Raw genomic sequence first — 26,609 nt, forward strand, 5'->3', positions numbered from 1 at the left:
TTTGGGAAGACATTTTGGTACTTGTGTATAGAAAACTGCATGCATATATAGGTTAGATTGGGAATGCTTATTATTATTATTACTTAAGGGGGCGCCTTTTATCTAATTTTATAGTAGAAAGAAACATGTCAATAAGGCAGCAGATGGAAAAAAGTATATAAATAAAATTATGATGAGCCAAGAAAAAAAAAGAAAGCTAAATATTGATGATTCTTGACACATTTTATAGGCAATGCTTCATCACCTCTGGCTCAAAGAACTTGATCCCCTGCCAATAAAATGCAGTGTAAAATTATCAGGCAAAAGATGGGGAAGCCCTTTAGGAAAAGATCGTGCAGATAGCAGTTACAGACTTGTAGGTACAATATGACATTTCTGATAGAGCTTATTGTATTCAGGAGATATGTTAATACAGAGGAAAAGGATGGAACACTCAATCAGTTTTTTCTTCTAGTCTGCGAAAGGCAAGTTGAACAGAACATGAACTTATTGTATTTTTTATTCCATACAGGCAGCCCAAAATGATTTCTTTAAAAAGAATATAGCAATGAAGCCACCATGTCCATATCTCATGATCATACTCTTGTCAAGTTCAACCTAGCAATCTACAATAATTACGATGCAATAGGCATGGAAATCAAGATATCATATTATAGTGACAATATAAAAACGGCATATGAACAATGCATGATAAAAACAAAGCAAATGCTTGCAATAAGCAAAAATAAAAAAAATAAAAGACGTCATATTACAGGGACAATATAAAAACAGCATACAGACAATTCTGCATAAAGACAAAGCACATGTTTGCAGATTTTGTTAAACACCTCCAAATATCAGGTTCTCGTTAAAATTATAAAAATGTAATATAATAATATAATAATATAATAATTATTTATTTATTTTCTTTTTTCTTTTCTTTCTTTATTTTTATTTTTCATCTAGTTCATTTTGAACTAGAGATTTAATCTAGTCAAGATCACATTTGATCTTGACTAGTTTATAGTCGTTGGACTAGGTCCAACTGCTCTTAAGAAGAGCTCTTCTTACTCTTCCTTTTTTTTTATAAATAAGGGTGATCCCCTCCTTTGTATTACAATGCTTCTTAAGCATTTTTCATGAGAAATAAAAGTTTATTATTTTATCTTGTGTTCTTTCATTTATACCCTTTTGTAGCTTGTGCTTGTAGTGTCTCCAATAGACACCCGTTGTAAGCTTTTGTGCTTTTGTTCAAGATCACCTTTTTATTAATGTTCTGATTAAGCATATATGGTGTACATTTGTTAGACAAAGATATAATGCAAGACCTTTAGAAAGTTTTTTATGATCATTGACTCTTCATGAACAGTATAACACAAACACAAGTTGTTTGTTGCTTGAAAAATTTTGGAAAATGTATTTTATCATGCTCCAACTCCATGATTTTACCACTATAATTATTATGCAAACATTTAGCATGTCAATATCTGGTCTTGTAAAACCCAAGATTTTTCTTTGGCAATTAAAATGAATAAATGATAAACTTTATCTACATCTATGATATGAGTGCAATTTCTTAATTTTTTTTAATTCTTGAATTTATTGATTTTCTTGATTTTAAATTATTATGCAATTAAGTCCCAAGTTATGAAGAAAATTGCAAGAATAATTGTAAAATTTAAAATATGTGGACTAAACAAGAAAGTAAATGATTTATATTATGGATATTGGATTTAGATCTAAATCCTAGCATTCGGGTCCAATATGAATTTAGACTTTAAATTATGTAGTGGATTTAACTAATGTTATTTAGATTCAACCCAATTAAGTTGGATATAATTAGTGATGAATATGATTGAATATAACTCAAGATCCAATCTCATTGGATTGAACCCATAGGGTCAAACGCTCTAAACAACATTATTATTGTTTTCATAAAAATTTTAGTGGATTGGTCGCTCACCTATTAGATCGGAGTTGACCTTGATGTTCTTTATTTCAAGGGCATCGGAATCGACTATCTACATGCCCAATTGATATTGATTTGAGTGTTTATCATCGATCAAATTTCATGCCTAATTGTAGGTCAAAAATCAATATTTTTCGATATTGACAATATTTTATTGGTGATCTGTATGTGTATGATTAAATCTAAGACCACCACGATGATCTACATTTTGAGGGCTATCAAATCAATTATTTAAACATCTAATTTTGTTAAGTCTTTGGGTCTGTAGGCCTCCCGAAAGGTTACCCTATCACTGAAGCTCAAGTCAGGGTAAGAAGATCTCATTTTTTTTCTAGCTTAATTAATTTTAAAATTTAATGAATTAAAAATTATAATTTTATTTAAATCTATTAATAAAAGAGATTAATAAATATTAACTTCTTATATTGAAGATGAGACTCTTGTCTAAGCTCATCTATAAATAGAGGCTCTCATGAGAAAGATTAACAAGGTTAGTTCTTTTTCTCTCTCTCTCATTCTCATTAGAATTTTTCTTATTCCTTAAGAGTTTTTTCAGCATCAATTGAAGCTTCTCCAAGGTGCTAAGATGGGAGACAAATGTGTTGGTATATTCGAGAATATGTTTCAGGTAGGATTCATCCTCCACATAGCATAGATTGAATGCAAATACATAAACTGTGTGTCTTGCCGATTCTACGGTTTGATCCATGATGGATCAGATATGGAATAAGTTTGAAAAAAGTTTTGAAAGTATTTTTAATTCATTATCATGCTTTAAAACAGATTTACAAAATCATTTTTGGTAAATCTATGCCCGAACGGCTAAAGCGGGAAATCGGGTAACCCGAAATGCATAGTTTTGTGTTCCTACATAATTTTATATGGTTAAATCTTTGTTTTCAGCATGAAACTTGAAACATTTTTTCATGAGGTTGAAACATCGGCAACACAATGACTTGTTCAAAACATCTTTTTCCAAAAAAATGTTTCTGTGGAAAAGATTCATGTCTATATATTAAAAGTACAATTATATCATCCTCTCGTAAAATATTGTTATTGTTATATCATAGTTATTATTATTAACATGAATCTTGAACTATTATTTCTTGGAATTCAAACATTGGCAACACACGGTGACTTGATCAAAGCATCTTTTTCCAAGAAAATGTTTCAATGGAAAGATTCATGTCTATATAATAAAAGTACAGGATGTAACATACAAATTAATCTTTTAGAGAGAGAGAGAACCTGGATGGTTCCATGGCTCGTAAGAGTAGAGGTCCATGCTGGCAATCAAGTCCTTGAATTCTTATGAATCTGCATCAGAAGCAAGAAGTCGTTGTGTGAGGTGGTACCCCACCAACTCTTGGTCACTAGGGTGGAACCTATTCTTGTCTCATTGGGGTGCCTATTCTCCATGTGGGGAACCTCCTCAAGAACACAAAAAAAAAGAGGAACGTTTGCTGTGTATGTATGGAGAGAGAGAGAGAGAGAGAGAGAGAGAGAGAGAGAGAGAGAGAGAGAGAACATTTTATTAAGGTGGTAGAGAAGGAAGGGGACGAGGGGAGTATGAGGAGAGAGAGAAGGGAGAGAGAGAAGAAACGTTGTATTAAGGTGGTAGAGAAGGATGGGGAGGAGGTTGAAAGAGAGAGAGAGAGAGAGAGAGTCCTAGTAGGATAGGGTGTATAGAAGGCTTTGCAAGTAAAATACCTTTTTAGATAAAGTGTTCATTTAGCTCTCACTAATTATGTAGACATTTTATTCAGGCAGCAGAGAGAAGGAAAGGAAGGAGGTTGAGAGAGAGTCTTAGTAGGATATGGTTTATAAAAAGGCTTTCTAAGTAAATATTTAAGATAAATATAATATTCATTTTAATTTGAATTAAAATAATGAAAAGTTGACATTCACCTATTTCATGATAAAGTGATCATGTAGTTCTCCCTAATTATGTGTAAGGAAAATCAACGGGGGGCTCCACTTGTTTGGTAGGAATAGCTTTTGCACGTCGCCTTGTGTTGGGACGTTGCAGATTCAAAACCCAATGGTACAGTTGTATAACTGGTAGTGGTAGGGTATCCCAGCTTGCCTTTCAAAAAAAAATCTGTGGATGGAACAGAGAGAGAGCTCGTAAAGAACTTGTTAACTTTCTTGTATTTTTATAATCAAGATATTGCTAATAAAAATTAGTTTTTACAAAAAATAAAGATCCAAACTACCAATTACACTTTTATTAGTTGAGTAAAAAGTTGACCTTTTTGTTTTTTTGAAAAATTTAGACAGCAGGGATTAGACACCACACCAATGTTGTTAAAGTCCGTTTCACCAGGTGAATCGGTTTCTTCATAACAAAAAAAAATGAATCGCAATCAAGTCGAGCTCAACTTTTTTCCTTAAAAATATTAAAAACCTGAATTGAATCGTCCCTTTTAGAATCGCTGTTGGCCGATTCAATCTGAATCAACATTCCCCTTTGCTAGGACAGTTAACGGGTCCAGTTTGTATCATGTACCCAACCGACCTGAACCCAAATTCCCGACCATGGGCATGGAAAGTACCGACACCAATAATATTTGAGCCGATCCAAACTCGACCTAAGCAATATGCGGGCCGAGTTTGGGTCATGAATTTTTATGGGCACCCAACCCGATTATAGTATTTTATATATTTTTTAAATAAAAATAAATTTCAAAATTTATGAAGTCCAGGTTTGGGATTCTATTTTTGTGAACGAACAAAACACGAACCTGGTTATTAGTTATATGGCGGGTCCGAGTCAATCCTGACCCATCCCTAACCTGACCCATTGACAGCCCTGTTCTTTGCTCTCATGAATCTAGCATGAACACCAAGTGGGGTTATTTGATTGGTGGAATGCACTCCTCCACGGGACTATGGAACCTCAAACTTGAAAGCGAAAAAGGTGGATAATCCAAAAAAGATTTGGATTGGTATTTGAGACACAAGAGATGTGGGGTTCAATATTTAAGTTTTGCCTTTCCTCTGATAGCCTTTAGTGATGTAAATGATCATAATCCAAATTATATGTAGTAGTGAGAATTCGGTAGGCATGTAAATGGTCCTAATGATATGTAATAGTCAAATTTTGGTTCGGGTTGGGCCTTGTGGCTTGGTTGAATATTAGGTAGAGACCAAGTAACGAAATACGTAAATCTTGGGAAATGAAAACCTACAAAATGGGAACGGTGCTAAATGAAATATGCTATTGAATTTTTTGTGTTTTTTTTTTAAATTTTGACCGTACAGATGTGATTTATATGTCTGTTTTCATAGGAATCACTTCTTGGAGCATTTGATTTTGATGCATGGATAGGATATTATAAGGTATCAAAAATGAACAACCTACAATTTTTATAAATTTTTTTTTTTTTAGACCCCACTGGTCCGAGGATCGGCTAGAACAGGATGGACAAAACAATGGATTTACAAAGGATCCTCAGATTTCCCGTGTGTGTTTGGGTTGATTTTTTGGTATATTTTGCAGACTTGTATTAAGAGCCGGCATGCCCATACGAGGCTTGTAAGTAGGGTTTGAAGGCTTGAACTTTTTGTGCTTATACCCCAACCTCGACCCAGCCGAACCTTCATTCTGGCCTTGTGGTTTATCATAGCGCGTGGTTCAAGCCTACCCAACAAGCTGGACCTCTTTTCCTACGTGCCTCGTGCACCTCGATCACAAGCAAGGGCTAGGGAAATCCTTGGCCAAACTGACATTTGGTTGGTTGAGACTTCTGCTTATGTGTCAACAAAAACCGACATTTGGTCGGTTGCAATCATGCTAAATCCTGTTTTTTGCCTTAAACTTTTACTGTCGCTAAAGGTCTTTTTAACATACACTACAGCGATGCTGGTGCATCTAATTTGTGTTCGCAGTAGGTCGTACTTCCTTTATCATTTGTGTTCTATTTATCATTATGCAAATGTCTTCAAAATGTGCGATTTTTTTAACTAAATTCTCTTGACGTACGACCTTCGCGAAAATGGTACATCATTCTCATATCACTATGTGAATGTTCCTAAAATGTGTAAACCTCCTTTAACTAAACACTCTGAACGTACGACCTTCAAGAATGTCATTGTCACCAAAAGGTATGAATCTACTTTAACTAAACACTCATGACATATTATCTTCACATATTTTTAATGTAAATGTCCCAAAAATGTGCAAACTTCTTTTTACTAAACACTCTTCCAATGATATGCGAAGGTTGTACCATATTTGTAAACGTCGAACATCAAGAGTGTTTAGTTAAAGGCATAATTTTAAAACCCAGTGACTTGTTACTTGACTCATTTTTGAGTGATTCGTAACTTGGTCTGGTCATGTTAACTATATATTTTATATAATATATATTAGGTATATTTTATAGTATGTTACTAATATATTATATGTAATATGTATTATATGATATATTTTATAATATGCTTAATGTATAATTTTATTAATATATGTATAACTATATTTTTATATATAATATACATAATATATATATGACTCGACTGAGTCATGGGAAAACTTGATAGAGTCATCGACTGAGTCATGGGCAAACTTGGTAGAGTCATTCTAAAACTTGACCAAAACGTCAGCCCATGACTCGATCAAGTTTTGTTTAAAATGAGTTTTTTAAGGTTTTTGACCCAATAAATGCGTGATATGGGCCAAGTTAATGAGTTGACCCAATGAGCTCATGCATTTTGGCGACATTCATAACAATGATATGTGAAAGTCATACCATATTCGCAAAAGTGGTACCTTGAGGGGTGTTTAGTTAAAAGAAGTTCACACATTTTATGAACATTCACCTAAGGATATGCAAAGGTCGTATGTCAGGAGTGTTAATTTAAGGTGTTTCACACATTTTGAGGGCATTTGCATGATATGCAAAGGTCATACTATATTTGTGAAAGAAAAAATATCAAACGTAGTCTGGCATCCAAAATTTTAGACATTAGGCAGATTTTGCAAATTGTATGATAATTTGGGTCATTTTCTGTTTTTTTACATGTCTTGGTAGCAACTTGATTGCCGATAAAGTAATAATATCTAGGCTGTATATAGCCAATATGTGATATAAATGGTAAACGATAAATTACCAGTATATTAGTTTGTCAACACGGTCTGTGGGGAGTCTATGGACATGGGAAAACAAGAAAGAAAAAGGAAAAATGAAAACCTACAAAATGGGTCAGTGCTAAATAAAACATGTTAATGGTTTTTGATGTTTTTTTTTCAAAATTCTGATACCGTGGATGTGTTCAACATGATTGATCTATTAGAAATTGACACTTGGATCAAGAATTTTGGATGAAAAAATGATATTATAGATATGATCTGTAACCATTATTTAGTAAAAAAAGTTTTGGATCGTGTGATTATAGCATATATGTAGGTTTTTTAAGACCATTAAAAACCAATGGCTCACGATGTATCAAAATTTCAAAACTTAAAAATCCTATTTTTATGCCAAAAAACATGATCCAAATCATGATTCCTATGAAATTAACTATGTTGACTATATTCATAAGGTTTAATTATCATGATACTGCCTACGGCTATGATTTCTATTATGTGAGAGTAGGTGCTCTCAGAGCACCGTAGCAGTGCCGCTGACTGCCGCCCATCTCAGCATTTCTCTAAATGAAAACCACACTCTTCCCAAGAAATGCCAAGATGTGAGCACACATATACGCATAACGTCGGATTGGACGCCTTTGGCCTAGAATGCACCAGAGGTGTCCTTAGGGATGGCAGTGGACGGGAGCGGGGGACAAGGTCTCAACCCCACCCCGTTTCAAAATCGGAACCTCCATCCCGGCACGGGGATGGATTTTAACCTCCACTCTGTCTTTATTCCCGTTTCAAGTCCTCCATCCCCAGTTCAAACGGAGATTGGGGACAGGGTGGGGTGAGGCGGGGGAAAGCGTAAGCACATCCCCGCACGGGGATAGATTTTAACCTTTATCCCCGCCTCCATCCCCATTTCATGCCCTTCATCCCCAATCCAAATGGGACGAGGCAGGGCGGGGCCAGTTGTCCCCAGGTCCACTGCCATCCCTAGGTGTCTGTCTCACTTTTTTTGGATGGTCCAGGACCACTGTTAGAAGTCATAAAAAGCTGAAAAAGTGTGCCACTGATCGCAGCATGCTTTTATCGGATGTATCATCATACTCTCTCTCTCTCTCTCTATATATATATATATATATATATATATATATAGAGAGAGAGAGAGAGATATAGGAGAGCCCTGTAATGTGAGAGGCCTTTGAAGTTGAACGTGCAAGAGGCATTGGTTTACTTATTTTCATGTTTTGAACTTTTAGCTGCTGTCTAAGACCACCCTAAAAGTTGTAAAACCCAAAAAAAGCAAGAAGCAGATCAGGTCATGCTGAACATGAGCATTTTTGCTCATGCTGACATCGTGGCCATCCTATTTGCATTTTTAAAAGCTCAAAAGTCAACAAAACCACGTTGTTTTCATCCAAAATGCAAACAGATGGCCACGATGTCAGCATGAGAAAAAACCCTCATGTTCAACATGACCTGATCTGCTTCCAAAAAAGCATACTGTTGATCATATATATATATATATATATGAGAGAGAGAGGTAGCTGATTAATCGGTCACATTTTGTGGCTGTTGGATCCAAATGAGATAACAGCCGCAAAAAGAAGTATTAAAACTTATTTTGACCTCACCTTTACCCTTTTCTTCATTTTTGTGCCCTCCGCCCCTCTTTCTCTCCAACCCTCCCGGAGACGCTCCATGCCGGAGCTCCGAAACCCTCTCAACGCTGGAGGACCCTCCCTCTATTCTATACGCTTGCCTAAGGTCGTTGCCTACCACCCCCCAATTTGCCCATTCCTCTCTCTCTCTCTCTCTCTCTCTCTCTCTCTCTCTCTCCGTGCATCCACTCTACCTACCTCCCTATGTGAGCACCCTCGATCCGACGACGGTGGTTTGAAACCACTATAAGCACCCACTCCGCTGGATGATGAAGAAACTAGTGACACCCAAGATGCCCGACCATGTCCTCCTTCATTCAGATGATCGGTAGAGGAGACGAGTCATATGTGAGTCAACCCCCCCCCCCAACACACACACACACACCGTGTTTCCCCTTTCCACAAGATGCTGTTGTGGGCCTCCATGATCCAGCGAGAGAGGCTGCAACCTCCTACTAGCACCACTCTACTGCCATGTGCATCCTCCGACGAGGTTTTGATGTAGCTCTACCTCTCTCTCATCACTGGTGGCACCATATCTCCACCGACAGGAGGTACCATGTGAGATAGCCAGATATTGCTCATCATTCACAGTACAAGTCAATTTCAAAATGCTCCTACTACTATTCACATGAATGTTGTCGTGCAAATTATCAGATATCTAAAGAAACAATAACAAAAGAGTTATTTTTATCCTCTTCATTTCCTAATTTAATTGTTTATACAAACTTTGATTGATCTGGTAACCCTAATGATCATATTGACAATAATCACACCTTTCGTAAATGAACAAAACACATCGAAATAGATTGTCATTATGTTTGAAACAAAATTTTGTGAGGCATAAAACTTCGATGGCTTACCCCTCGACCCCAAGGAGTTGCCAAGCTTTAGCTTACGCAAGGAGATGACACCCATGGGATTCGAACTTAGACTGCCCCTTCAAAAGAGTCTAGGCATCTCATTTTTTAGAGAGAGAGAGAGCAAGAGCACACTTAGAATAGTTGAGAATAGAGGCTTGCAATACCGGCAAGCTGACTATATATATATATATATATATATATATATATATATATATATATATATATATATATATATATATATATATATATATATATATATATATAAAGAGAGAGAGAGAGAGCATAGCGGCGTAATGCCAGGAATATGGGCAAAGGAGAAGCCTACAGGCAAAAAGTGTACATCATAGTATTACATGTAAATGGTATACTTCCATGTTTTAGGTGCCCAACACTGTTTAGGTTTCCCAATTTGACAAATTGTTAAGCTTAGTGCATGGTGAGAGTTCCAATTTTTAGAAAAGCTAACACATTCTTCCCGAAGGATGGCAGCACAGAAACAGATTTGATTATTGATGGCCACCCTTAAATTACTCTGAGGCCAGCTCATATTGTCCATATATAGTGGACTTTGTCCAGCTCCACAAATTCCACACGTTTGTTATTGGAGCTAACTCCCCTCCTTGTCATCTCATATCCCTCTTGATCATTATCATTCACAAAAAGTAAGTTTGTCTTTCTGTTAGCTGAAAGAGCAATGCTCAAAAAGCTCTGCATCTCTAGATTCAATTCTTTCACCACCCTGTGTCTAAGCATCCATGAGTGACACCAGCACCTCTAGCACGTGCAAACCTCCCACCATGTCTCCTTTCATCTCCCTTGCACGTACCAGTGCACATCGATGCGCCATTGTCGTCGTGATCATCGTTTGGGCAACCATGTGTTGCCTGGTTCCTTGCATAACCGCCTCACCGGACTCCGATGCCGACTCCTTATTGAAGCTCAAAGAATCCCTTGTGAATGCTGATGCTCTTTTGAATTGGAACACGTCACAACCACCTTGTAGTGGTGACAAGGCCATATGGACCGGGCTCAGGTGCAAAAGCGGATCGGTTACAATCATACAACTTGAAGGGCTTGGCCTGAGAGGGATCATTGATGTTGATGCACTTGCTGGCATCCCTACACTGCGATCAGTGAGCTTCATGAACAACAACTTATCAGGTCTGATGCCAAATCTTGGCAGGCTTGGGGAACTTAGAGGTATTTTCTTGTCAAATAACCAGTTCTCTGGTGAGATAACCGCGGATTGGTTTACAAGTATGGCATGGTTGAAGAAGGTATGGTTGTCTGGAAACAACTTTTCCGGGCCAATTCCAGCATCTCTTGCATTCAGTTCTCGGCTTCTGGAATTGAGGCTAGAGCAGAACCAGTTTAGTGGGGAAATACCAGATTTTGGACGAACCCATCTGGCAATTTTTAATGTGTCTTACAATCAATTAGAAGGGGAGATACCAGTCAGCCTAAAAAATATGAATGTCAGTGCTTTTGAAGGTGAGTTACTCAATGCAGCATAACCTTGGGAGTCTTTCTTTACCAACATTAGAGTGGTAGATATCATCAAGATCGCCATGAGGCTTGATAGTTAAACTAATATGATCATCATCATCATTAGGGTCATCAAGAACAAACGTATCTTAACTATTTTTTGGTCTTATCATTGATAATGGTCTTTGTTGCCATGAATATCTTAATTGTTTGTTATATCATCATCATCATCATTGGCATAGTAATCGTTGCCATCATTTCAATGGTCTTGACAAACGTCAATTTGAGAAAATGTAATAAAGGAAAAAGAAAACAGCTGCAACGACTAACATCAACTTAGTAGTCAATTCCTTGTTGTCGTTAATTGCATATTTGCCATTGATGGAATTGTCCTGGCTTCATCGTGCCTAGTAGGATAACTGTATAACTCACCATCATGGGTATATTACTAATTGCCATCACCACCAACCTATTAATTGTTTATGCTGTTAACATCATTACCTTTGTATGGTAATATGTTAACATCATAATCAACATTGTCACTGATGCGAACTGTCATCCTCATCATTATGAATGCCACATATCTCACAGTTTATCTGCCATTGTTACTGATGAAACCATTATTGATCATTAGCTATTGTTTTGCATATCATTCTATGTATTTCTCCTTCAACCAAGCACACATAGTGAAAGAATATCATCTAATTTCATGTTCTTTACTGTATCATGCCTTTGAGTTACCTCTAATGGTTTCTTTCCAACTTCAACAGACCCTTAACAAGTTTTCCGTGGCACTGTTGTCCGGCCATGCAGGAAACAAGGCCTTATGCGGTCTACCATTACAAACAAGATGCCCTCAACAGACCCCCAGAAAGAACACCTTTGTTCCAATCATAATAGTTTCTGTATCTGCTCTAGCAATCATCGTCTTGTTCACAATCATCGGTGCCGGAATCATGTTAGTGAATCGCCGGAGTGAACCACAGTTTGGCCACTCATCGCATAGCTTTAAGGTGGCATCTCCTGAAGAAGGTTCATCCAGAAAGCGCGGTGGCAGCAGCACCAACAAGAAGGCCATCAAGGAGAGCAAAACAAATGAGCTTGTCTTTGTGAGGGATGACAGAGCACCATTTGATTTGCAAGACTTGCTTAGAGCATCTGCTGAAGTACTGGGCAGTGGGAGCTTTGGGTCTTCATACAAGGCTGTGCTACTGGATGGCACTCCAATGGTGGTGAAGAGGTATAGGGAGATGAACAACTTTGGGAGAGAGGAGTTCCATGAGTACATGAGGAAATTTGGGAGGTTAAGCCATCCCAATATATTGCCTTTGGTGGCTTATTACTACAGAAAGGAGGAGAAGCTGTTTGTCTATGATTATGTTATAAATGGGAGTTTAGTCTATCTTCTTCATGGTAAGATCCCTTGGTAACACTTTATCTAATTCACCCAAGGAAAAGAAAATTCCACTAGTTTTTCATATTGAGAGAAGAAAATAATTGGATTCAGAATATGCGATTGTCATGATTGATTAAGCACACAGCATGGTTTCACCTACATGATTAAAGGCCATATGTTTCTTTAGAGTAACCTGGATGATATGTTCCATTCTCTAAAAGGATATTGCAGTATCTAATTTGCATTATCCCTTAACCATGTTAGCTACCAAATAATCAAGGCATACATGTCCAGTGAGGGATCTGTCTTCTGTTAGAACGGTTTTTGTTGGTGCTTGTTATAGGCTATGTCACAATGACACAGCTGACACTTATAGACATTGTTTTAATATTATTTAATAAATTTTAATACTTTTTTTAAAAAATGTTTCAATAAAATGTACTTTTTTACATTAAAATATCAAAAAATAGCTTTTATTTATTAAAATTTTAAAAAATCCAAGTTGCTTGCATCTTCTTTTTTCAACAAAATTTAAATTCGTGTCAAACTCGAGTAATGTGTTGGGTCATACCCTTATCTTTGTGACATAAGTTACAGCATGTCAGCTATTTTTAGTACACATGCACTTTCATACCTAACAAGAATTGCATTAGGTGTATTTTGCATGCATGCATGCAGGTGAATGCATGTATGCGCACAACCCCCCCCCCCCCCCCCCCCCCCCCATTTCATGTGTGCATTCATTACTTTGATGTGCACTAATGCAAGCACCAAATGCCCAATTACCAACGAGGTGGTATCCCATGTGGTAAGCTGGGTCCTGTGTCAAGCTGAAGGCCCAGGATCGAATCCCTCTGCCACATGGGGTGGCTGTTGTTCTGGTAGGGGTCCCCCTAATCCCAGCTTGCTTATAAAAAGAAAGTATGCATGCCCAATTATGAAAACCACAATTCATGAACTAACCATGACTATGCCACCTTGCAGGTAACCACAATCAAACTTTTGCGCCACTTGATTGGCCAACACGTCTGAAGATAGTTAAGGGTGTGGCAAGAGGCCTAACATACCTCTACTCAGAGCTTCCTAATTTACTTCTTCCTCATGGTCACCTGAAATCTTCCAATATCCTCCTAGGTGAAGACTATGAGCCTCTGCTCACTGACTATGCCCTTTCACCAGCTGTTAACATGCAGCATGCCGCACAACTGATGGTGGCCTACAAATCCCCAGAGTATCTCACAGATGGCCTTCTTACAAATAAGTCAGATGTGTGGAGCTTGGGGGTGTTGATCCTAGAAATACTGACAGGCAAGATCCCTTCAGTATATCTCAGACAGGGGAAGGGAGGTATAGACTTGCCTTGTTGGGTCAATTCTATGCTGAGGGAGGAGTGGACTGGGGAGATCTTTGATGAAGAGATGGGGGGTACTAAAGGAGGGCAAGATGAAATGTTGAAGCTGCTACAAATCGGGTTAGCATGTTGTGAGGAGGACGTGGAGGATAGATGGGACATGAGGGAAGCATTGGCAAGAATTGAAGAGTTGAAGGAAAGAGAAGAGGGGGTCATGGGTGAAGAGGACTATCCATCATATGACACGGAAGAAGGGGAGGGGCACTCACCCTCACCTAGAGGTGAGAGTGGAAATGGGTTCTCCCCTCCTGCAGTACAACATGGGTTGTAGGAATTATGGTGCAGTGGAGACAGAAGATGGGAGCTGTGGACAAAGAGATAGGGGAAAAGTACTTTTGATTATCAAGAAAAAGGGTGAAGGGAAGAGTTAGTGCTCTCAAAAAAATGCCAATTTTGATAACCAGCTTTGTGGTGGGATCGTGTTGGGAGCTTGGGATGTATGTGAAGGCTGTGATTGAATTGCACTTTATTTGTAATTTTGATGATCAAGAAAAGGGTGACGCAAGAGTTGGTTGTCTTTGTTTGTGTACAAAAATGCAAATGTAGACAACCAACTGTGGTGGAATGCTGGGAGTTGGGATGTATGTTAAGGCTGTGGTTGAATTGCACTTTCTTTCTTCTACTTGTTGCCTTTAGAGATAATTTCTTCCTGGTAGGGTATTCCATAGGATACCAAAGTTCATGGGTACGATAAGATGCTGTTCATGGGGTGTGTGCGTACACACACGTGAGAACCCATAACATAAGATGGCAACGTTCGTGGTGTGGTGTGTATGTGTGTTTGAGAGAGAGAGAGAGAGAGAGAGAGAGTTTTTTGATAGAGAAAGCTGAGGTTTGGCAGACCCCTACCAGTTATACAACCATGGGTTGGAACTTGCAACGTCCCAACACAAGGTGACGTGCACTAAGGCCCTGTTTGGAATCTCACTGTCGGAGTGGCAAACATGGCACGGGTGGATTCCATCTCTTCTCTCCATTTGGGATGGAGAGAAAAGATAGAAATCATGGAACTGGCATGGCATTTGCCGACACCAGTTCCACATTTTAACTACCACCATCAGTAGGTGGTAGTCGGCAAATCCCATGCCGACTCCACTCCCGACGGTGCGCCCGGCTGCCTCCGATGCCCTCCCCACCTACAATATTAACTTTACTTCCCTATTTCCACACACCTACCACTTTGATAGCCTCCCCTTCTTCCAAGACTGCAAACCTTTCTTCCAGGCCTACCACCTCATGATCGTCCTGGACGGCGATCCCTCTCCACCGATCAAGATTCTGAACATTTTATACTTTTCGGTAAGATGGGTTTCTTTATGATCTGTTGATTTTGGGTTTCATTTTGATTGGGTGATCTTTGCTTGTTTTCTTTATGGCTTGTTTTTCTCTGAGAATGAACGTTCGTATTACCTTCTTTTTCCTCCTCTGATTTGTGTAATTGCTTCTTGTTATTGATTTTTTGTTGTTGTTTCTGTGCCAAGGTTTCTCGAATCAATGATTGCTCCTGCATATTGGATTTTTTTCATATGCGTTATATCTGGTAATAGTTACAGAAAAATCTTTATTGTTTGCTTTCTTTAAGAAGCTACTCCAGACATTCTAGCAGTTATTTGGATGTATTCTTACATATGCTTGTTGGCTTGTATGCAAGAATGAGCATGATGTCTCTCTCTGTTGTTGGACAGAAAATTACACCTGAAAACACCAGGTCGGCTGGATAGGTCGGATATCAGTAAAAAATCATAGCTCAAACTTGACACACATGCTACTTGCGTTGACCCAAATAATATCGAGGACGACATTCACATACCTGGATTTGTTGGTTCAGGTCAGGTCAGTATCAAAATATGAACCATGGTGCTTGGTTTTTTCAGATCATTTTGTGTATTTCAGAATGTCAATGCTCCTGTTATCTTGCTCCATGTAGAATGTTGGGCCTTCATCTACACATGTTTTTTCTGCATTAAGGTGCTCCTAAATAAGGTTGCCAGCTCCATCCCCAACACAAGTACTTAATGTGATTGCTCCCAAACAATGTTTTGCTTGGCTTGGTAATGAGCTACAAACCTGTGTGCTCTGTAAGACTGGTAAATTAAACAATCTGTTCACAAATTGGATCTGTTTGGCTTGGTAATGAGCTCATCTGAGCTTGCAAAATAGCTTCTATTCAGTTTGATATGAGCTTGGTGTGTATAGACTTGAACAAGGTGGCGTGGCTTGTAAAGATTCTATACACATGCATACACAGATTGCAAATAATTTGGTTTCTGGGCATGACTTAGATACAAGAGATAGGGACTTGCAGTGTTATCTTCAGTTTGAACCACTTTGTAGAGTATGACTTGATCCCTTTTTTTTTCTCATTCCATTTTACAGCATCTAGCCCAGGAGTTGTCAGTAATGTACTAATGGTTATAAAACAGAAATCAAATCATACAATTATAATGGTAATGACAATTTACAAACGCCTTTGTCGAGTGGATTTGTCTCCCATGTAAATCGAAGTGGGAGTGGGTACATTTCCAGGCATCCTGGCTCTTTTCCTTCTTACTGATTTTATAAGACAGTAAGAGGACTGCAATGTTTCTGCCCTTGTACAAAACTTTGATTATCAACTCTAGTGATCAGATTGATGGGAGTGCCAGTGGCTTATGGTAGCATTAGGTTATGGTGTTAGTTTTGGTAGTGAGCTTCTGCGGTAGCATTAGGATTCAGTTTTAACTGTCTTAGGTAAGTAGCTTGTAGGTGGGGATGGGGGTTTACTACTGGTTTGTATTTTGCTGATGCTCTCTGTTCTGATCCCAATCTTTCTAGTCTGAATGTAAATGTGGCACAACTTATTTGGTGTTCTAATAGTGATCTGCTAAAAAGAGAAAATAAAAGATTTTTTTTCCATGTTCCTGTATTTTGTTTTTGTGTTTGCTTTTGCTTTTTAAGCATTTGAAGAACTTTTCTTTCTAGTATCATGAATTGCTTGCTCTAGTCCTTTTGAGCTATGGTCTGTATATGTGATTCTATAGGTGAACAGTTTTAAGCCTTACTGGAGGATTTGAGGGCTAATCCTTTAACTAGAGTCGAGAACTGTTGGTGGGCTTGTGGTGATTGGTGTTTATGTATTTGGTGAAGAATGAGTGCCATGTGAGAATTGTGGATGTTAGCATAGTCTGAACTCCATGGATCTGTAAAGGATTATAGCCTGCCCACATCAAGAAATACCTCGTGCTTTTTTATTAATTAATGCTTGAGTTGGTTGTTAAGGAGGGGGCTGAGAGTCGGTACAGACAGACCTTGCAGTTGTTTAGTCTGATTCAGAACGAATCTGTTGGCTGGATGCGATCCTGTTCTATGAGCTAGCACTGTTGTAGCATCGGGAGAATTACAGTAGGATCTGTAGTTTTGCTGTTTGCGACATGTTGTATATTGCTATCGTATTGTTATTTTTGTGCTTTTCCTGCTGCTATGCTTTTCATGTGACTTGGCTGCATCTCATAAAGCCTCTAGTCATTTGTATTCCTGCTATGCTTTTTATGTTACTTAGCTCCAATATATTGGTGTAGGCTCTTTAGTAACCTCTCAAAAGCAATCAAATGCAAATAGCATGTTTGCATGTCTGTTTGGAATCAGTGAACCTGAAGAGGTAACTATGAAATCCGCCAGCTTCAATAATGGATTTGAAAGTTCCAGCCGGAATTTTGATGGTGCTCCCAAACAAGCAGGTGGGAAGTACCCAATCTACAGGATTTATGGATTTCATACTTCCTTCCCCAGCTACCATGGATGTCGAGATTCCAAACAGTGCTTAATTGCTCCTGCCAGACAAGCGGAGGCCCCGTTGATAGAGAGAGAAATTAGGGTAAGTCTGGTGTGGACGTGCACACGGTATCAACGAGTCGAAACTCATTGGCGCAATTTGTTTACACTTAGCTAGTAAAATATATAGATTCCAATTTGCGAACAGGTTTTTCCAGAAATTCAAAAAAAAAAAAAGCGGCTGTAAATGTTTCAGGACCCAAGGCTAATACTTAGCAAATGACCATGTTGAATATAACTAGTGTCATAGAATTTAAACTTCATACCTATGAGTTTCCACTCATTGGCACCATACTCATACCTACAACTTTCCACTCATTGACACTATAGGTACGTTTATATCAAAGACTTGTCCACACACACGGACGTCTGTGTAAGTTGTTTTGACTCAATTGACCCTGCAGATGCAGATGTGTTCGGCACAGTCAGATCGACCCTTGGCTTTGGGTCATGTTTTGACAAAAAATAAATAAAAATTTATGTCATAAAAAATTGATGCATATTTGGCCATTGATTTTTTAATTACAAAAAACCCATACACATACCAGATTTCGGTAATTCAAAAGTGGCTCCCCACCAAACGGCCCATGTAAATCATATCTACAAAGTTGGATTCACTTAAAAGAATATAAGCAATAAGATTTTTGCTTGTTTAACTCATTAATACCGTATGCACATCCGCGCGCACACCGAATATATATATATATATATATATATATATATATATATATATATATATATATATATATATATATATATATATATATATATATATATATATATATAGAGAGAGAGAGAGAGAGAGAGAGAGAGCAGCACAATCTATAGGTACACAATGAAAACAGGATGTTGCTGAGCATCCATCGGGCGTGTGATGGACTCTCAGCATTTTTTGAAAAAATGCTGAAAAAGCTTAAAAAACACACACTTTTGGGCTTTATAAAACCCCTTTTGTTTAATGCCTGGCACATCCTCTAGGGTTTTAGCAGCAGTCCAGAACTGCTGCTAAAGCCCAAGAGTACACAAAAATGCTATGTGCTTGCTGTCCATCACGCGCGTGATGGACAGCCAGCGTGATTCCATATATATATATATATATATATATGGGTGAATAGTTGGTGTTATTGAAGGGACAAAATTGTTGAGCTTAAAATCTTGGGTCAAGTTGTCAACTCAACCTGACCACCTACCTGACCACATATGTGTATTTAACATGATTTGTTTGTTAATGGTCAAATCTTGGATTGTGTTGTTTTTTATTTAAATATATTAAGTTATTTTTAGTCATGAACTTTTAGTGCATTATGGGCCACTGATTCTTGAAGCGGAAAATGGCTGCACTGTATGGGTAATTTTACCTGATTCTCTAAAACCCAACAATTTTTTATATTCTCCTCATATCCAAAATCACAAATATGTGACATTGTTAGGACACTCTTACCTTTTTCAACTGTGAATTTAAGCCTTTTGTGATAAAATTATACCGCTCGTCAAATATGTTCAACACCTACTTAAATCTAGAATCACGGGTTTTTTATGCGAATTTAAACCTCATAAACTCACATAAATTTATTTGCAAAATTTTGGTGAAAATAACACCACCAAAATAACAAATATCCTACTTTTTTGCATATATTTCATGAAATCACAAAAATATATGTGTGAAACTTCATTTATCACTTACTATTAAATTCACAAATATCATATTTTTCGCATATACTTTTCAAAATCGCATGAATTTATGTGTGAAACTACACTTACCACCAAATTCACAAATATCTTATTCATATATATGACTCAATATCGCATACATTTATAATACAGTTTCATTTTTTCAAACCTCACTAAATTCACAAATATCTTACTTATTCGCATATACTACACGTTCTCGCATAACATAGTTTGTGAATCACTTAATATCACAAATATTGTATTTAACTATTTGCGAAAACATGACACATATGTGATATTGCTTATTTATTGCAAAATATTTTCTCGAATCATATATAAACCCATTGTGGTCTCCAACCTGATTATTTTTGCATAATTTAAGGTTTTTTTTGTCTTTTGTCTTTTGTCTTTTGTCTTTTGTCTTTTGTCTTTTGTCTTCAACTAGTGGTCCCTAACATACTTTCCTTCCAACAAATATTTTTGGCAACCATTCATCGGAGGCATTTCATCGTTGTTGAACCATCAACATGTTCTTTTAGTAAGCACAGTATGCCCTTTTGTTTAACGGTTGAATCACATGTTGTTCTATTTTGTTTAACGATTGAATCAAACATTGTTTCATTTTGTTTAATGACTGAAAACAATATTCACTTTTATTTGTTTTTTGCAATGCTTGTTCAATATTTCATGTATTATTATTGTATAAAAATTTAAATTTATTTATTAATACAATATGACCAATAAGAAGAATGGGACTACACCCACATCATCTTAAATTTCTCAAACACAGTAACAAAAGATAACGAAGAACTATAAATTGGGTCATCCTAGTAATTTGGAAGCACGACTTTGTGTGCATAAGTGAGTAGTGAGAGAGCCACATCTATTGCCAAAAATGTAGGTATTTGATGTTTTCCAACAAAAATGTACCATAAATAATTACATGCATCTGTGTTTAAGCATTGAACAACTACAAGTTTCAAAGTGGCATGTATCTAAGGCAGAATGTGCAAAAAAAGTTGAGCAGTTTGTAGGAACAATCTTGTCTCCCATCCTGGAAGCATGTAAGGAAGGGGAGGGTGACCCATTGGCTGATTATGAGGTTGTTGCTAACCTTAATGCCTGGATAAATGAAGCCGAAGATATGGTCACTTGTAATGGCAGTAGTGAGAGGGCAGAGAAAGTACCTGACCAAGGGGCTGAGGTTAATGTGGACTCTCCTCAAGAAATAGATATAAGTGAGGGTCATGTGGCTAGGTCGAATATGAATAACGCTCAGGAGTTCAATGTTGCTCTCCATGTGCGGGAGAAAGTGCATGCTCTGATGAAGAGGTCGCAATGAGGAAGAAGGTCTGGTGCTCGTAGACAGGTAAAAATTCATTGCAATTGATTGATTTTATTGATTATATATATATATATATATATATATATATATATATATATATATATATATATATATATATATATTGCTACTATACATGAATGTAATTGATTATTTTGTCATGTATTGTGTGAAACATGTAGAAATTCATTGCAATTGACTGATTTGAGTAAAATTAATTTGGATTGCAGGATTCTCGGCCAATTGATTCAGAAGAGCCAACATCCTGTATGCATCAGTTCTATTAGAACCAAGCACATCAATGGTTTTTAACTCTAACGAAGGAAGCAAAAGAGTTGTTGAAATAAATGCATTTTTACAAATTCTTGGAGATCATATCATTGGACATTAGTCACCCCTTCTTGAGATGACCATCACGTTGGAGGACGTGGTACGAATAATCGGACTGAAGTATCATGGGGAGCCAGTTAGTGGACAGTGATGGAGAAATTTCAAATAGATGTGTGATATTTATTTGCAAGTAGATAATAGTGTGTTTGAAGCTGATAAGATCAAGTTTTCATGGCTTAGGAGCAATTATGACCCCAGTAAGGCGAGGAGGATGAAGGCAAAACTATTGTGTATTGAGGAAAGAGTAGTAGTAGGGTGGAAAAGATGGTGAGATCATTCTTGCTAAACTTTTTTGACTCATGCTTATTCATCGACATTGGTAGAAAGTCGGTTCATGCATCGTACATCAAACTATTAGAAGACATAAATCATGTCGATCAATTTGCATAGGGAACAACCTCACTTACACACATGTATGCAAGTTTGAATAGCACGATGAGTGAATTTTTTTTTTTTTGCTAGGATATTAGTGTTGCTAGAGGTATTTATTCATTTATTGTACATAAACTTTTGATTTTTAGTTATTCATATACTTACATATTATGTTTTGATGCATATTGTGTATTAATCCTTGTTATGCAGGTTTGGATATAAGAGCACATATTCATTGAAAGGCCCCAATTATGTGACATTGCCTATGAATTTCTATGTGCCACAATGTGAAGTCAGTCATGCAACAAAGAGGGTCGTGATCGAAGATTAGTGGGTCCTCGCATGTCACATGTCGACTGCACAGCATCGCTTCGTAGGCTGACTAGGGCAAACATAAGTATTATCAATATTTCATATGTTTTTTTAATAAATGCATGTTTGTAGGCTTAACCATAAAGAAAATGTAGATAAATCGATGCCCCTATGAATGCACGCTGAATGAGGAGGAGAATACTGACGTGGTTGTGGGTATAAAGGACATCGCTAAAAAGGATATTTGGATGCACAACATGAATGATGTTGAGCACCAAATGGCTAGCTGAGTTGTTTAGCAGTTTGAGTTTGTTTTGCAACCAACCAGTCACCCTCGTGCAATTAGCAAATTTCTATCACATGTCACGAAGGATTACCCTACGATATTCCTCTTCAAACTTCAAGACCGACGCGAGGGCGACAAACACATCAACATGTCATCTATAGAACGTACTACCAATGACGATTTTGTAGTTGCCTAACAGATTGTTTGTTCTTCAATGACAAAGAGGGTCTTTCAGGGGGAGAAGAAAGTTAGAAAGAATCATAGAAAGATCGTAAGTGGATCAAAGGGAGAGTCAACTCTTGGACTTGAAAAAATTTGTATGTTGAAGAATATGGTGCATACTCAAGAGGATATGATACGTACTCAAGCTGACCTTCTGAAGAACGCAAATAAGGTAATCGAGGAACTATGATAACGACAATTATAACATCCTTAACCATAGAAATTTATTTGATTATTTTTTATTTTTTTATATATTTGAAGATTAATATTGTAACTCATTGATTACTTATTGATTTGTATATAATGTCATTTGAATATTTCTATGAATGAATTTTTATACAAGGTCATTGGTTTGTCATTCATTTGTATATAATGTCATTGATTGAATGTTTAAATGATTTGAATGTAAAACTGAAACCACTATTAAATGTTTAAATGATTTGAATATAAAACTAAAACCACTGTCAAAGCATTGTTCAATGTTTAAATTGAAAGCATTGTTGAATGATTTGTATATAATGTCATTGTTTATATGTTTTCAAATCATTTGAATGTATAAATGATTTGAATGTTATTTGGATTGTTATATGCGAAAATCCACAATAGGTATATATATGATTCAAGAAATTCATAAAAAATAAAAAATATAGCATATTTGTCATAATTTTATAAATATTTAAGTATGATATTTGGGATATTTATAGATTCGCAAATAGCTTTACGCTCGTATTCAATATATGCGAAAAACAAGATATTTATGAAATTAGTTGTAAGTGTTTCATAAATATATTTATGCAAAATATTAACGTATATGTGAAAGACTAGAAGATTTGTGATTTTGGTGGTTTCAATTTCACTAAGATTTTGCAAATAAATTTATGCGAGTTTGTGAGGTCTAAATTTGCATTAAAAAAATGTGTGATTCTGGATTTAAGTAGGTGTTGAATATATTCACATGGACGGTATAATTTTATCGCAAAAAACCCTAAATTCACAGTTGTGGAGGGTAAAAGTATCCTGACGAGGTTGAATATTTGCGATTTTGGATATTAGGAGAATATAAAAAATCATAGGATTTTTAAGGAATTGGGTCAAATTACCCATATAGTACAATCATTTTCCATTATTGAAGCCCATTAAAAACCTCCTTAGACATCACAATCACATTATTCAAAACTCAATTTTTACCAAACAAAACTTGTAAATCACATCCATAAGGTTTGATCTATAAAAAAAGAACTAAAAATGTGAGAAAAAAGGTGATTTATACTCAATAGTTTTGTGCCTTCAATAGCACCAATATATATATAAAATAAGAGGGAAAAATTTATGAACATATGACTAATATAGCAGGGTCGAATAATTCAGAACAATAAATAGAAGTGCATCAAAATCTAAAGTCTCAAGAAGTCTGGATCACTTATAAAATGAATGCAAAAATGAAATTTAAGAATTATAATGGAAGTGGTACTATCGTGTATGTAACATAGTGCTCATACAAACAGACATGAGTAAAGACAAAAGAAGGATAGAAGAGGGAACAAAATAATAAGAATGAAAAAACTTGTTAATGATTCCAAAACCTTCCCTACATCAATTAATTCTCATTTCACTAGCCAAAAACTATGATTGTGGAAGTTTTTTCATTTTTTTACCACAAATCATGAATTCCCAAATTTCACGAGAAAAAAGAACAAAAAATACATACTAGTAATAAGAAAGGATCAAGGGGCAAGCCTCTGGGGATCATGTGGAAAAAGTGAGGTTTTGCGAATGCTATTCAATCCACAGAAGAACATGACAGCCCATTCCAAGCCCACTCCAAATCATTCGTGAGGTGCACCATACCTGCAATTCTGATAGCCCATATACTTATCATCACCAATCATATCAAACACTTTTTTTCTAAAATTCACATAGCACAAAAAAAAAATCCACCCCAATAACCCCCCCTTTCTCTAATAGGCATGCCAGGGTTGGATTTCAAACCCAAGACCCTTCAGTTATGATAGTCCAACCTAACCATCCAACTACCTTATTTGACCCCAGAACATTCTATTCCACAACATAAAGCTTTCTCCATCAATCAGGAATAGAAAAGGAGTAATTAAAGGTACCAGCAATCATTCTTATTGGAAGGCATTGGTATAGGTTGATATCGTCTTTACATCAATACTACATGCTTCTGCGCAAGAGATTAACACTGACACATGTATACGCCGCTCTGTAGAAATGATTTTCTCATCTTAAAGGAACAACAAGGTGAGTAAGAAAGAGTGGCAATTTTGATGCTCCATGGTTAAGTTGTTAAATTTTACATACATAAAATAATATGCATATATGTACAAAAATTCACATATTGTGTGTATATACACACACACACAATAAGGTTAGACCAAGTCAACAAAGGTGGACTTGACTAGGTCCAATGGTTAGAAATCTAGCTGTTGGGTTTGTCCTCTCTATTATTTGTCTTATGTCTCTCTTATAGTCTCATTTTCACTCTTTTTTATGTATATAAATAGGGGTCGTAATGCTTCTTGCATACTTGTCCTTCAATAAAGACATTATTTTTATACTTTGTGTATGCCCTTCGTGACACTTGTGATTGTGCTCTTTGTAACATTTGTGATTGTGTCCTTGGTGGCATTTGTACTTGTTCATTTTGCACTTGTTGGTGGACAGTTTGTTTGTTTTTGAAGGTGCTCTACCTTTTTTTACATGGTATCAGAGCTTGGAAGTATTGAAGCTTATTTGAAGACTTTTTTTTAAGTGTTGGTGATCTTGCAAGTGTTTGAGTGATCATGTGAACCATTGGTGGAGGAGTGCTCATGTTCCTCATATTGTTCTTTCTCGTCTTCTCTTTTCTCTTTTTTTTCTTTCTCTTAGTCCTTGTAAAAGTGTATGGCAATGATAATGTCACCATTAAACTCATAAAACTCAATGATTTCAATTATATAACATGTGCTTCTATTATGAAGCACCTTATTTGAGGAAAATGGTTGTGAGAACTACTAGATGAATTTGATTTGTAACCTAAGCTAGTTTTCATTAAGGTAGAGGGTGAGAAAGAGATACCTCTAACAAAAAATGAAAAGACCAATGTTATAACCACTTGTGAGAAGAAATGGAAGGAATTGAGGATGAGACATGACAAGATTATGTCTTGACTTATTAGTAGTGTAGATGTTAAAAAATATTCAAGCCTTGCCAAATTTGAGCATGCTAACAAGGCTTGGGATTATCTTAAGATAATGTACTCTCTTAAGGATATTGCACATATATTCAATGTGCAAGACATAGTTTGAACTATTATCAAAGAAGATAAAACTATTAGAGAATACTATAATCATATATCCTAACTTTGAGAAGAATTGACTCTTCTAGAGCCAAAATAGAATTATCCCAAAGATATAGAACTCCACTAAAGATAAATTGATGCGGAACATTTTTATCAATTCATCAACAGTCTAAGACTGAAATTTGAATCTACAAAGTTTATTCTTCTTCATAGAGAAAAAGTCTCTTCTATTGAAGATACTATAGAAGAGTTGAGTATGGAGGAAAATATATTAAAAAAGCATGTAACTAAAAGTGAAGATGACTCGATCTTGGCCGTTTCTAGACCAAAAAATTACATATGTGCATATAAACCACCTCATTATAGAAAAGACAATGACTATAATAGAATGAAAGTTATTTGTCATCATTGTCATGAACCAAAACACATCAGGCACCAATGTCCCAAACCAATAGAGACATATGAGAAGAAGGTTGTGTCGGTAGGCTCTCCACAAGAGTCCAATAATATTTCTACACCACGAGATTCATCCATTGAAAGCATGTATTAGGCTCAATTAATTGAAGCATTTCAACCTCTTCTCAAGGGTTCATCTTCTTCAACTGGAATTGTTGCTTCATCTTATTCCGACATCGGTAAAATTCTTTGGCTTCTTGATTCTAGTGCATCTTTTCATATAATTTCAAACAAAGACATTTTATCCAAATATCATAATAACTCAAATGTGTTAAATATTTTTACGATTGATGGTATATCTCTTTAAATTGAAGGAATAAGAAATTTTGAAAAAAAACTTTCAAACTCAAAAAGCTTTTTTATTTCAAAGGTTCATCATATCCCTAAACTAAATTTAAATATTTTATCCGTCTCTCAAATATCTGATTGTGTTGTAATATTTTCTTCTCTTTAAATGAATGTTTGATATATGATTGACAGTCAATAAAGCTAATTGGGAAAGGCCACAGAGAAGGAGGTCTCTACTATATAAATTTTTTAGAGACACTCAAAGATGCCTTTTGTTGTAATATCCAAAATTTAGATTTGAATGTATGGCATAGA

The 26,609-nt window shown here is 36.4% G+C and overlaps 1 pseudogene across 1 annotated transcript; it reads left to right on the forward strand.

The window, feature by feature from the left end:
• The first annotated feature begins 10,307 nt into the window (after positions 1–10,307).
• On the forward strand, positions 10,308–14,452 carry LOC149837029 (pollen receptor-like kinase 2 pseudogene; annotated as a pseudogene). The gene is made up of 3 exons (XR_016432232.1): positions 10,308–11,006; positions 11,808–12,450; positions 13,418–14,452. The product of XR_016432232.1 is annotated as a pollen receptor-like kinase 2 pseudogene (transcript).
• The last annotated feature ends 12,157 nt before the right edge of the window (positions 14,453–26,609 follow it).

The sequence above is a fragment of the Nuphar pumila genome, chromosome 5, assembly GCF_984573655.1.
Source record: "Nuphar pumila chromosome 5, dmNupPumi1.hap1.1, whole genome shotgun sequence".
Classification (NCBI taxonomy): domain Eukaryota; kingdom Viridiplantae; phylum Streptophyta; class Magnoliopsida; order Nymphaeales; family Nymphaeaceae; genus Nuphar; species Nuphar pumila.